Source organism: Penaeus chinensis, chromosome 40, assembly GCF_019202785.1.
Source record: "Penaeus chinensis breed Huanghai No. 1 chromosome 40, ASM1920278v2, whole genome shotgun sequence".
Taxonomy (NCBI): domain Eukaryota; kingdom Metazoa; phylum Arthropoda; class Malacostraca; order Decapoda; family Penaeidae; genus Penaeus; species Penaeus chinensis.
The window spans coordinates 14,686,199-14,696,198 of NC_061858.1; positions in this window are offsets into that span (position 1 = coordinate 14,686,199).

Here is a 10,000-nt window from a genome sequence, read left to right on the forward strand (position 1 = left end):
CTGATACTGAATCACTGTCCGGAGCGCACCTCCCCGTCCGGGCAACTCCTGTGAGGACTTCGCCTGGCTCGCGATCGGTTTCTCGAGAGAGAAGCAGATCGCAATCTGTCAGTCGTCTCCCTCACCTGGAGGTGCAGGACATGGAGGCTTCTGTCTCCAAACTATCCCGAGAGAGGTCCCCGGGAAGCGAGGAAGAGGAGGCGCCTCCCTCCCATAAAAAGAAATTTAAAACTGGTGGACAAGGCACTTCCAAACTCCATAAAACGTAATCTTCGCGTCGACCATTATACAATGTCGAAGTCTGAGATCTAAAGTAATTTATCTTAAATTATTAGCATCGTCCTATGCTCCAAGAAACGCATTTAACACCTCGTCTCTGACGGGGTCGTTTCGCTGAGGAACTACTATTTATGTCGGAAGGATGTGAGGCGGAGTCAGCATGTCCATCCACCAAAGCCTCCCTTTCACTGAAGTGACTGTTGATTCTACTTTGGAGTTTGTCACATGCAAAGTAAAAATTAATGGCATGTATCTGACTATATGTTCAGTTTATTGTCTATCTGATAATGTGATAAATTATGATAAGCTCTTTGCTCTTCAGGAACGTCTGCCACAAAATTAAGTAATTTGAGGTGATTTTAATGCTCATCATACGTTATGGAGTTCCCTGCGGGTGGATGGTAGAGGTGAGCAAGTTAATGATTCTGATCTGGTCCTTCTGAACGATGGTAGTCCGACGCGGGTAGACAATAATACCGGTAATTTGAGCTTTATTGACTCATCACTGGTCTCTTCATCAATAGCAGCCAAGTGCCTGTGGCACACCATTGACGACTCGTTGGGAAGCGAGCATCTTCCTATTTCGATTGAATATTCATGTGACACAGTGAGAACGCCTTCAGCGCCTAAATTTAACGTAAAAAGAGCAGACTGGGTCGCCTTCACAAGGAGCGTCAAGCTCGAACTTGTTGGAGAAACCATTGATGATAAAGTAAACAATATTCAGAATTCGATTTTAGAAGCAGCATTGCTATCCATTCCTAAAACTTCGACAGATAGTGTTAAGCATAGAGTCCCATGGTGGACACCAGATTGCCAGGGCGCTGTGCCGACGCAATAAAGCCTATAGGCTTTTCAAATATATAATTAATGAGAACTTTTGCAACTACAAACAAGCAAGAGCTAGGGCTCGTAGAGTAATAAGACAAGCAAAAAGAGACTCCTGGCGTAGCTTTGTTTCTACAATTAACAGCAATACCAAAATATCAGAGGTTTGGCCCACTGTCTATAAAATCAATAAGAAAAAACAAATGACTTTGATTAGAATAAAGACCTAACAATGGATGAGCTTGTTCGAGCCCTAGAAGCCTGTAGAAGAACATCCCCAGGCCCCGATGAGATTCGATATGAGACGATAAAGCATCTTGATCATGATGCCGTGTTTAAGTTGCTAGAAGTGTACAATGAAATTTGGAAAAGCCCACATCATTCCCATATTGAAAGGAGGGGGTAATCCCAGATCTGCCATCTCCTACCGCCCAATTGCGTTGACAAGTTGCTTATGCAAGGTCATGGAATGAATTGTTATCAGTAATCTATCGCATTTTTTAATTTCCAGTAATTTACTAGTTGACGAGCAATGCGGTTTCCGAAAGGGACGCCAAACTCTCAACTAGTAAAGCTGGACAGTCATATTCAAGAGGCACTTGCCCAAAAAAGATTATTTGATTTCATTATTTTTAGATATAGAAAAAGCCTACGACATGACATGGCGATAAGGTCTACTCAGAAAACTTTATGCTTTTGGATTACGTGGAACTTTGCCTTGTTTTATTGAAAATTTCATCTCTGACAGAACTTTTGCTGTCAAATTGTATTCTGACAATGTCACTTTTTCGGATATTTTTGTCCAGGCAAACGGGGTCCCACAAGGAAGTGTCTTGTCACCAACATTAGTTTTATGTATGATTAATGACATATTACCACCTCCTCCTTTTAAATACTCACTGTATGCTGATTATTGTGCATTATGGCATTCCAGCAATAATGCAGAATTCTCGGCAAATCGCATCCAACTGGCACTGGATATGATGCATAACTTGGGCCTCCAATGGGGCCTCCAGTTTTCCACAGGAAAGAGTATTGGGGTAATTTTTTTCACATAGGAGGAAGCTGAACATCAGGCTAACTCTAGACAACCACCAAATACCTATTCAAGATTCTGCTAAATTTCTTGGTTTACTCTTTGATAGTAGACTCAATTGGAAAGACCACATTGGTCAATTAAAGAATAAATGTCAAAGAGCACTAAATCTATTAAAGTACATTTCTGGTAATAAATGGAGAGCCGATAGAAAGTCTTTGCTAATGATATATAAAGCCCTGATTAGGTCTAAAGTAGATTATGGGTCAATCGTGTATGGTTCGGCATCGAAAACAAGTTTGAATGGTTTGGATGCTGTGCAGAATGCTTGTTTGTGTGTGTGTGTGTGTGTGTGTGTGTGTGTGTGTGTGTGTGTGTGTGTGTGTGTGTGTGTGTGTGTGTGTGTGTGTGTGTGTGTGTTGGAGCCCTAAAATGCACTCGGATCGAGCGTCTTGAGGTGGAGTCAGGAGTTCCTCAACTCCGACTCAGACGCGGCCAGTTAGCACTGACCTATGTCGCAAAGGTGGCTCAAGACCCGAGCCACCCTAATGACAATGGGGACCGTAGGCCCTTTGCCACGCGACTAAATCACATATTAACAATATGTCATATATATATATATATATATATATATATATATATATATACTTACACACCCACATACACACAGATATATATATATATATATATATATATATATATATATATATATATATATATGTATGTGTGTGTGTGTGTGTGTGTGTGTGTGAGAGAGAGAGAGGTGGGGTTTGGAGAGAGAGAGAGAAAGAGAGAGATAAAGGAAAGAAAAGAGAGAGCGAGAGAGCGGGGGAGGAGTTGAGAGAGAGAGTTTTTAACATTTGTTTTTAGCATTTCTCCTTTTTTTTCTAAATTCAGCAATAAGGGTGATGTCAATTCTGTTTGTTCTGAGGGATTTGCGAGTGGTGTTTCGGTCATGTATTGCTCTTTTGATGTCCTCATTTACCCATGGAGCAGGAGACGTCCAGCAATTTTGTTTTTATAGGGAGCAGTGGCATCTATATTATTTGTTAGCACGTTCGACGGATTGTCTACTTCTCTGTTAAGGTCATCTGTTGTTATTTTTTTTAGAGGACTACTGGCTGGCACTGATATTTTGAGAAAGTGACTGAGAATTGTAATTTGTCAGGTCACGGGAAGTTTTTATAACCTGTCGCTTTGTCCTCTTTATATCTACTGTTATAGTTCGTAGTCTGTTATTTGGCAAGGGATAACATCGATAAAGGTAATGCGATCGGATTTTTTGTTTTTATTATAACGTCAGATGTTCTCTACAAATGTATTATTTATAGTTATAGTAGAGATCTCATTTGATATAAGGGTGTCCCTTACGTATATACATATTCCTCCACCTCGCCCTGCATCACATCTATAAACAGGAAGATTTTGAATATTAATAAAATTACCTCACGTTTCTTGATGAAGTAATGTTTCACTGATGCAAAGGATGTCGATATTTCTCTCTGTAGTAATCATTTCAATTTCTTCAAAGTAACCAAGGAAAGATTGTGCATTGATATGTTCTATTTTGATTGTATAGCATGATTTGACCTTTGGTCTTACTGACTGGGTGGCGGCGTCAAACAAGCGGGTCGTCTTTGAACTCGTTTTGTTCAGAAGTACCTTTAAATTTCTTGGAAAAACTACTGAATTTGTTTATATTTCTGGATTTAAATCTTTGCCTTTAATTGTTATGCGAAACTAGCATAAAACTGATGCGTTATATTAGTCTTATATTGTTTTTGCATTCGACACATTTTCACACTTTTAAGCAAGAACGTTTTCTATACATTCATCTATATCAGGTTGATAATCTCTGATGGATAGAGTGAGTGAATGAATGAGTGAGTGAATGAATAAGTGAGTGAGTGAATGTGTGAATAAATGTATTTATGAGTGAGTGAGTGGGTGAGTGAGTGAATAAGTGAGTTAGTGAGCGAAGGAGTGAATGGGTGAGTGAATAAGAGAGTGAGTGAGTGAATGTTTGAATAAATGAATAAGTGAATGAGTGATTGAGTTGAGTGAGTGAGTGAGTGAGTGAGTGAGTGAGTGAGTGAGAGATTGATAGACAGACAGAGAGGGAGAGCGAGAAAGTGCGCGCGAGAGAGAGCTGTAGTGGACGTGAGGTACCCACACTGTGATTGAGAATCCAGACTGTGCGAGTCCCCCATCTTTGTTATGTTCATTACTTGCAATGTTCCCAGGTTCATTAACAGTGTGTAAAGGGGTCACTGCCACCACCCGATAGGTACGTTCGGGAACGAGTGTATGGTGTAAGAAGGGATGCAAGGTCAGAAGAATTGTGGAAAGGAACGACAAAAGTGTGTGTGTGTGTTGATGAAGTGTAGTTGTGCAAATGAGCCGAAGTGAGGTAGGCGTGGTTAGAATCCCGAGGAGAGGCGTGTTCAGATGATTCATCTAAAATTTAGGGTTTTTGATTGTTGGCCTTGTAAACTTTAACACACTAAAATATGTTAAGGCGTTATTCAGCCTTCCTTCTTACAAAGAGTCGGGGACTTATCAAAAGTTATTATAAAATTGTCTATTTATTTTGTAAAACAAGGCTAAAACAGAACATAAAACGAAGCATGGCACACTAAAACACAAAGGACGAAATAGACATAATACACAGTAAAACACGAAGCACAAACATTAAAACGAGAACCACCTTCTCTCACGTATAATGCAACTTAAAAACTTTCCGAGACCACCTTATCCTGCACACCACAACCACAGTCCAGCACTTGAACCGGCCTCGACCTCGAACCGCTCTGCTTGAAGGGCCGGGGGCTTTCCATTGTCACCTCGGCCCGCGAAACTAAGTCTTGGTTCTCATAAGACTTTCATATGAAACTTAATATACATTAAAATTCTTATTATAACAATAAAAATATCCCTAAAGTTTATTCATAAAATGAATAAAAGTTCTATGAAATAAAATAGTAAAAATAAAAAAAAGAACCATCGTGTATGTAATGAAATAAACTCATAACCTGGTCGGTGTAAAAATGCAAACATATAGAATGCAAAATATTCATAATAAAGTAAAGATAAAATGATAATAAGCAAGACGAATAAAGGTTAAAAGTTTCTTTAGAAGTTCATTTTTTTGGTGGTCTCTTTTCAAACTAAGGTCCGTGTAAAACATGATGTAAAAAGTTTATTAAAACACACGCAAACAAACTAAAACAAAAATAAAGCAAATAAAACATAAACAAAGTTGACGAGGCCACACAGGTGAGTCGCCCCAGGTGGGGTTCCCGTTTTCTGTTGCCGCAGCTTTCTCAGCGCGCCGGGCATCCTCACCCTCGGGGGATAAAAACAGGGGTTTTGGGAGATCTAGGAGGCGTTCGAGGCTGCGACGTGCGGGAAATATTGCAAATGACATCAGGGTAAACGTGTACCGTGCAAAAGAACGAGGCCATAATATACGTTTTGTGTGGATTCCATCGCATGTTGGAATCCCTAGGCATGATCATGCTGATTGCCTAGCAAAGTCAGCATGTGACAAACAAAGTGTGGACATAGATCTTGGGATACCTCTTTCTAGGATTTTCTACATCATTAAAGCTTCCTTCAGAGAGGACTTGACTGAGTTGATTATTCTCAGCGCCCTGAAAGCTGTAGCATAAAGCACTATGACCGGTTTAGGCAAGATTCCTTCATCTATGGTTTATATAAAACAAGAACAAGATATTGTGACTGCAAGAATCAGGCTTGGGTATAGATTGTATTGGCAGGTCAGTACAGTTTGTAATGTCGAAGAAACTAAGTGTAAACTGTGTAATGAAGAATATAAGCGAACACTTATACATTATATCTCAGATATAATGTACCTCATGCTAGGTGGCCTTTCAGGCCACCTAGCATGAGGTACGGAGAACAATGTAACTACTTCATATCATCTGATGCCCTAGAAGATATACTTATGTTGTATCCTAAATTTGGAATGTAGTATCACATAACCGAATATAAAATGTATTAATGCTTTCCCACGCTCAAGCCATATGCCGGCGTGGCAGATGAGTGGATAAAGGACTGTGCAACTGTTCCTTTTCTTAAACTGATAAAGTACTCATAGCAATGTTATAGGCTAAAATTCAATGTAATACCACTATGTAATGTTTTGACCATGCATTAAATGTACCACAGCTTGCCCACGCCTGTGCAGTTAGCCAGGGTGGTAAATAAAGGACTAAACTAAACTAACTAGGAGGCGTACGAGGCTGCGACCTTTTCCGTGGAGCGAGGGTGGACACCGTTCTTCATCTCGAAAGGAGGGGGAGGGGGGGGGGCGAAAGGATATGTAGGGGACCGTGGGGGACGCACACAGGCGGTCCACTACATCTTGACAACAGCAGCACTCGGTCAACGCCATCTGTGCGCATTCTTGGCAGCCACCTGCGACCTCTTCATCCCTGGAGTTTTTTTTTATTATTTTCTTTTTTTTTTATCTAGTTTATCTGTTGTATCTAGCTTTCTAGTTTTCTTTTACGATCTCCACTTCATATTTTAATTTCTCTTAAAAGTTGAATAAGCTTCACTTTCATTTTTATTTATCTGATTTGAAAACCTTCTTGCGACAAGACAAACGAGGATATATAAACAAGGGTTTTGTCGTCGAACTCTTTATGATCTTATATAGATTGATATAATGAAGAGGATCCATTGGCTTAATAACCTTGGCCACATGCCGCTGGTTGATAGCCAAGAAATCCAACAAAAAAAAAAGAAAAGAAAGCCGAACTCTCGGGTTGTGGTGCTCGTCTGGTCAGCCGTGGTTCACGGAGCGCCCGGCCTCAGTGGACGCCTCCTTGGCGTTGTTTGTATTGGGTCTATGAGAGAGAGATAAAAATATATTTTCATTGTTTACAAGAGGCCAGTTAGGATGTATTATGTGTATTGTACAATTTGAGAATGTACAGACTGAGGGATCTCAGGTTTTCCATTTTTTAATGTTTTGGTTTTGTTTTATTCTTGGTTTCATTCTTTTTAAGTTTTATTTGTTTTATTTCCTTTAAAGAAGTATGGACACTATGCAAAAGCATAATAAAATTAAAATAATAAATAAAATTAAAATTAACAATATGAATAAAGAAATAAAGTGACTGACTGGAAGAAGTTAAAGATGAAAAGAGTATTGACATACCTTTTAAGGTATGTAAATGCTTCAGGGTCTTGACGTGTGGGTCATGCTGTAACACGCCTTACTACCTTTTCATGAAAACACTGTAAGACAAGCGTTGTAGTCTTGTTGCAAAGTAGAGGAACGTTGCCACTTGCTAAGCAGAGCAAGCCGAGAACGTCTTCCATGGACAAGCAGTGGGGCCATGAGTTCAAGATTTTCACATTTAGGATGATCAAAAGAGGTCAACGAAGTCGTTAGATATTTCACATTTGATAAAAAGTAGGGAAGTACAGAGGAAAACATCTTAAAGGGAAAGGCTAATATATTGAGCCTTTTTCCTTTGACTTATTAATATATATGCAAAACAGAATATCTATAAGGAAATGTCTCACAACAAGTATAAATATGTTTAAAATTCACACTTAGAAATAGAAAAGAAACTGAAGTATATCAATTCCTAAGTATGATCAATTACGTGGAACACACACTCGCACACACATCAAAGGCTAAGAAAAATACATCGCTGTTTCTGTCCATTCTCTTCATATTGTCTTTCTTCTTCCGCCACCAAATATATTCCTTTTTCTTCACGCCCAGCTCCCCCCCCCCCCCCCTTGCAAACAAGTATTAATGTTGTTGTTGTTAAAGTCTTGTTTTCTGGCGTTGTTTTTCTAATTTTTTTTTCGTTTTTGTGAAAGTTAAATTTGTCTTGTTTACTCATTTACTCAGATATATCGGGAGGCAGCAGCGGACTCGGGCGTCAGTGCTAGAGAATTTCCCGAGAAAGTTATGAAAGGAGTCCCAGGGAATTCGGCCTCGCGGGGGAAGGAAATTCATCTAAACTCCCCAAATGAAGGACGAAATGGAAGACAACTGAGTGAAATGTTCACAAAAGGCGTTTTGTTCTTAACAACGAGTAGCCGCTTAAGAAACGAATCCTTGACCCACAATTATTGTAATCGCAGCTGCGTGGTTGAGTGATGGATATTTGAGAAAGAATTGAGGAGTATCGTCTGTAATAATTGGGAAAAACAGCCCTGAAGTTGGCGGGTAAAAAAGTCAGAGAGGAAGGGAAGGAGGAGAGGGAGAGAAAGAGAGAGAGTAAGATGGGGGCAGATACATAAAGAGGGATGCTCTTTTAGTGTCAGCTGCTTTTAGTAAATATATTGCTAAATGAAAAATTGAAATAAGATCCCAAATATTTCTCATAGGTTTCTAGATCAACTAGAACGAATTCCTTTTTCGCTGCTTCCCACCTGCAATCATTAACGCTCCAATAACACTTGTAGTGGAGATCGTTGCATGCCATGGAGTGCTTCAGCAAAGTCAAAGGCACGTCTGACGCTCAGTCACAGGAGAAAGCTCGCGTGTGTCTCCCGCAAGAGCTTGCTTGCTTTGTCAACGAGATTCGCCGTTGCGAAAAGGAGCTCCGGTTTCGCCTCGGATCGCTCGGCTACTCTCCCCTTGACGCGGATCTCCTTTTGGTAAAGTCTACACCGGAGTTCATGGAGGAAAGCCGGGGTCATGCCGGGCTTCCAGGATGAGGTTGGGGGTCACGCGTGAATATTTTGTATAAAGGGTAAGACTAATAAACAAAAAGCCTGTTAGATGTCATAATTCATGAAATGGATGATAATAATTCTCCATGATAACCTATATTTTAGAGATTGTCATTCTTTTCATATTGTTGACAACGGACTTAAGTCATACGCATCACTATGTTATTTGTCTAAAATCACATATTAATGCAAAGGCAAAATATTCATCAAGTACATGATCCATTAAGCATATTGTTCATTGATTCTGGGTTAACAGCAGCTCAGAAAACACAAAATTCAACATGATTTCAATTCCATTACATTACTACATCCTTACATGCATTAACTTTGCAGGGAATGCGAAAGGTACACATTAACTTTATCGAAATGGAATCATCAGTTATACATGTTCTATATCTTTCTGTGGAAATTCTGCAATAAGGTATAGGTATGAAAGTCTAAATCTGAAAGGCCCAGCAAATGATATTGATTGCTTATTCTTTCACATACATAGATATATAGATAGACAGATAGAGAGAAAGAGAGAGAGAAAGAGAGCGAGAGGGGGGGGGGGGGGCGAGAGAGAGAGAGAGAGAGAGAGAGAGAGAGAGAGAGAGAGAGAGAGAGAGAGAGAGAGAGAGAGAGAGAGAGAGAGAGAGAGAGAGAGAGAGAGAGAGAGAGAGAGAGAGAGAGAGAGAGAGAGAGAGAGAGAGAGAGAGAGAGAGAGAGAGAAGGTATTGCTCATATTAATGTTAAGACCTAAAACAGAATTCGTGACAATAAACAAGGGGAACTTTTGATATCCCGTGTTGTAGTGAAGTTAAACCTGCAACCATGTACACAAAGTCACACACACAATCCAGATGCACTTCAGTTACACAATCGTGCATTTATATAAGTCTCGTTCGTTTTGCGCACTTAATTTCCTTTTCTGTCTCTATCATCATCATAATGTTTCCAATTATGATGATGAGATATTTATGTTGCTAAGAGCTATTTATGTAAAAGAGGAATTTTAGTTTAGCTGTAACTGATCGGTCCAACGTAGAAGCATTCGTTTGATAACCTATTTGCATGAATGAATCCAACGTATAGGAATAATTCCCAGCGTTTTCCGCACATCGTGTAACATCACTCTTACTGTATGTGTTT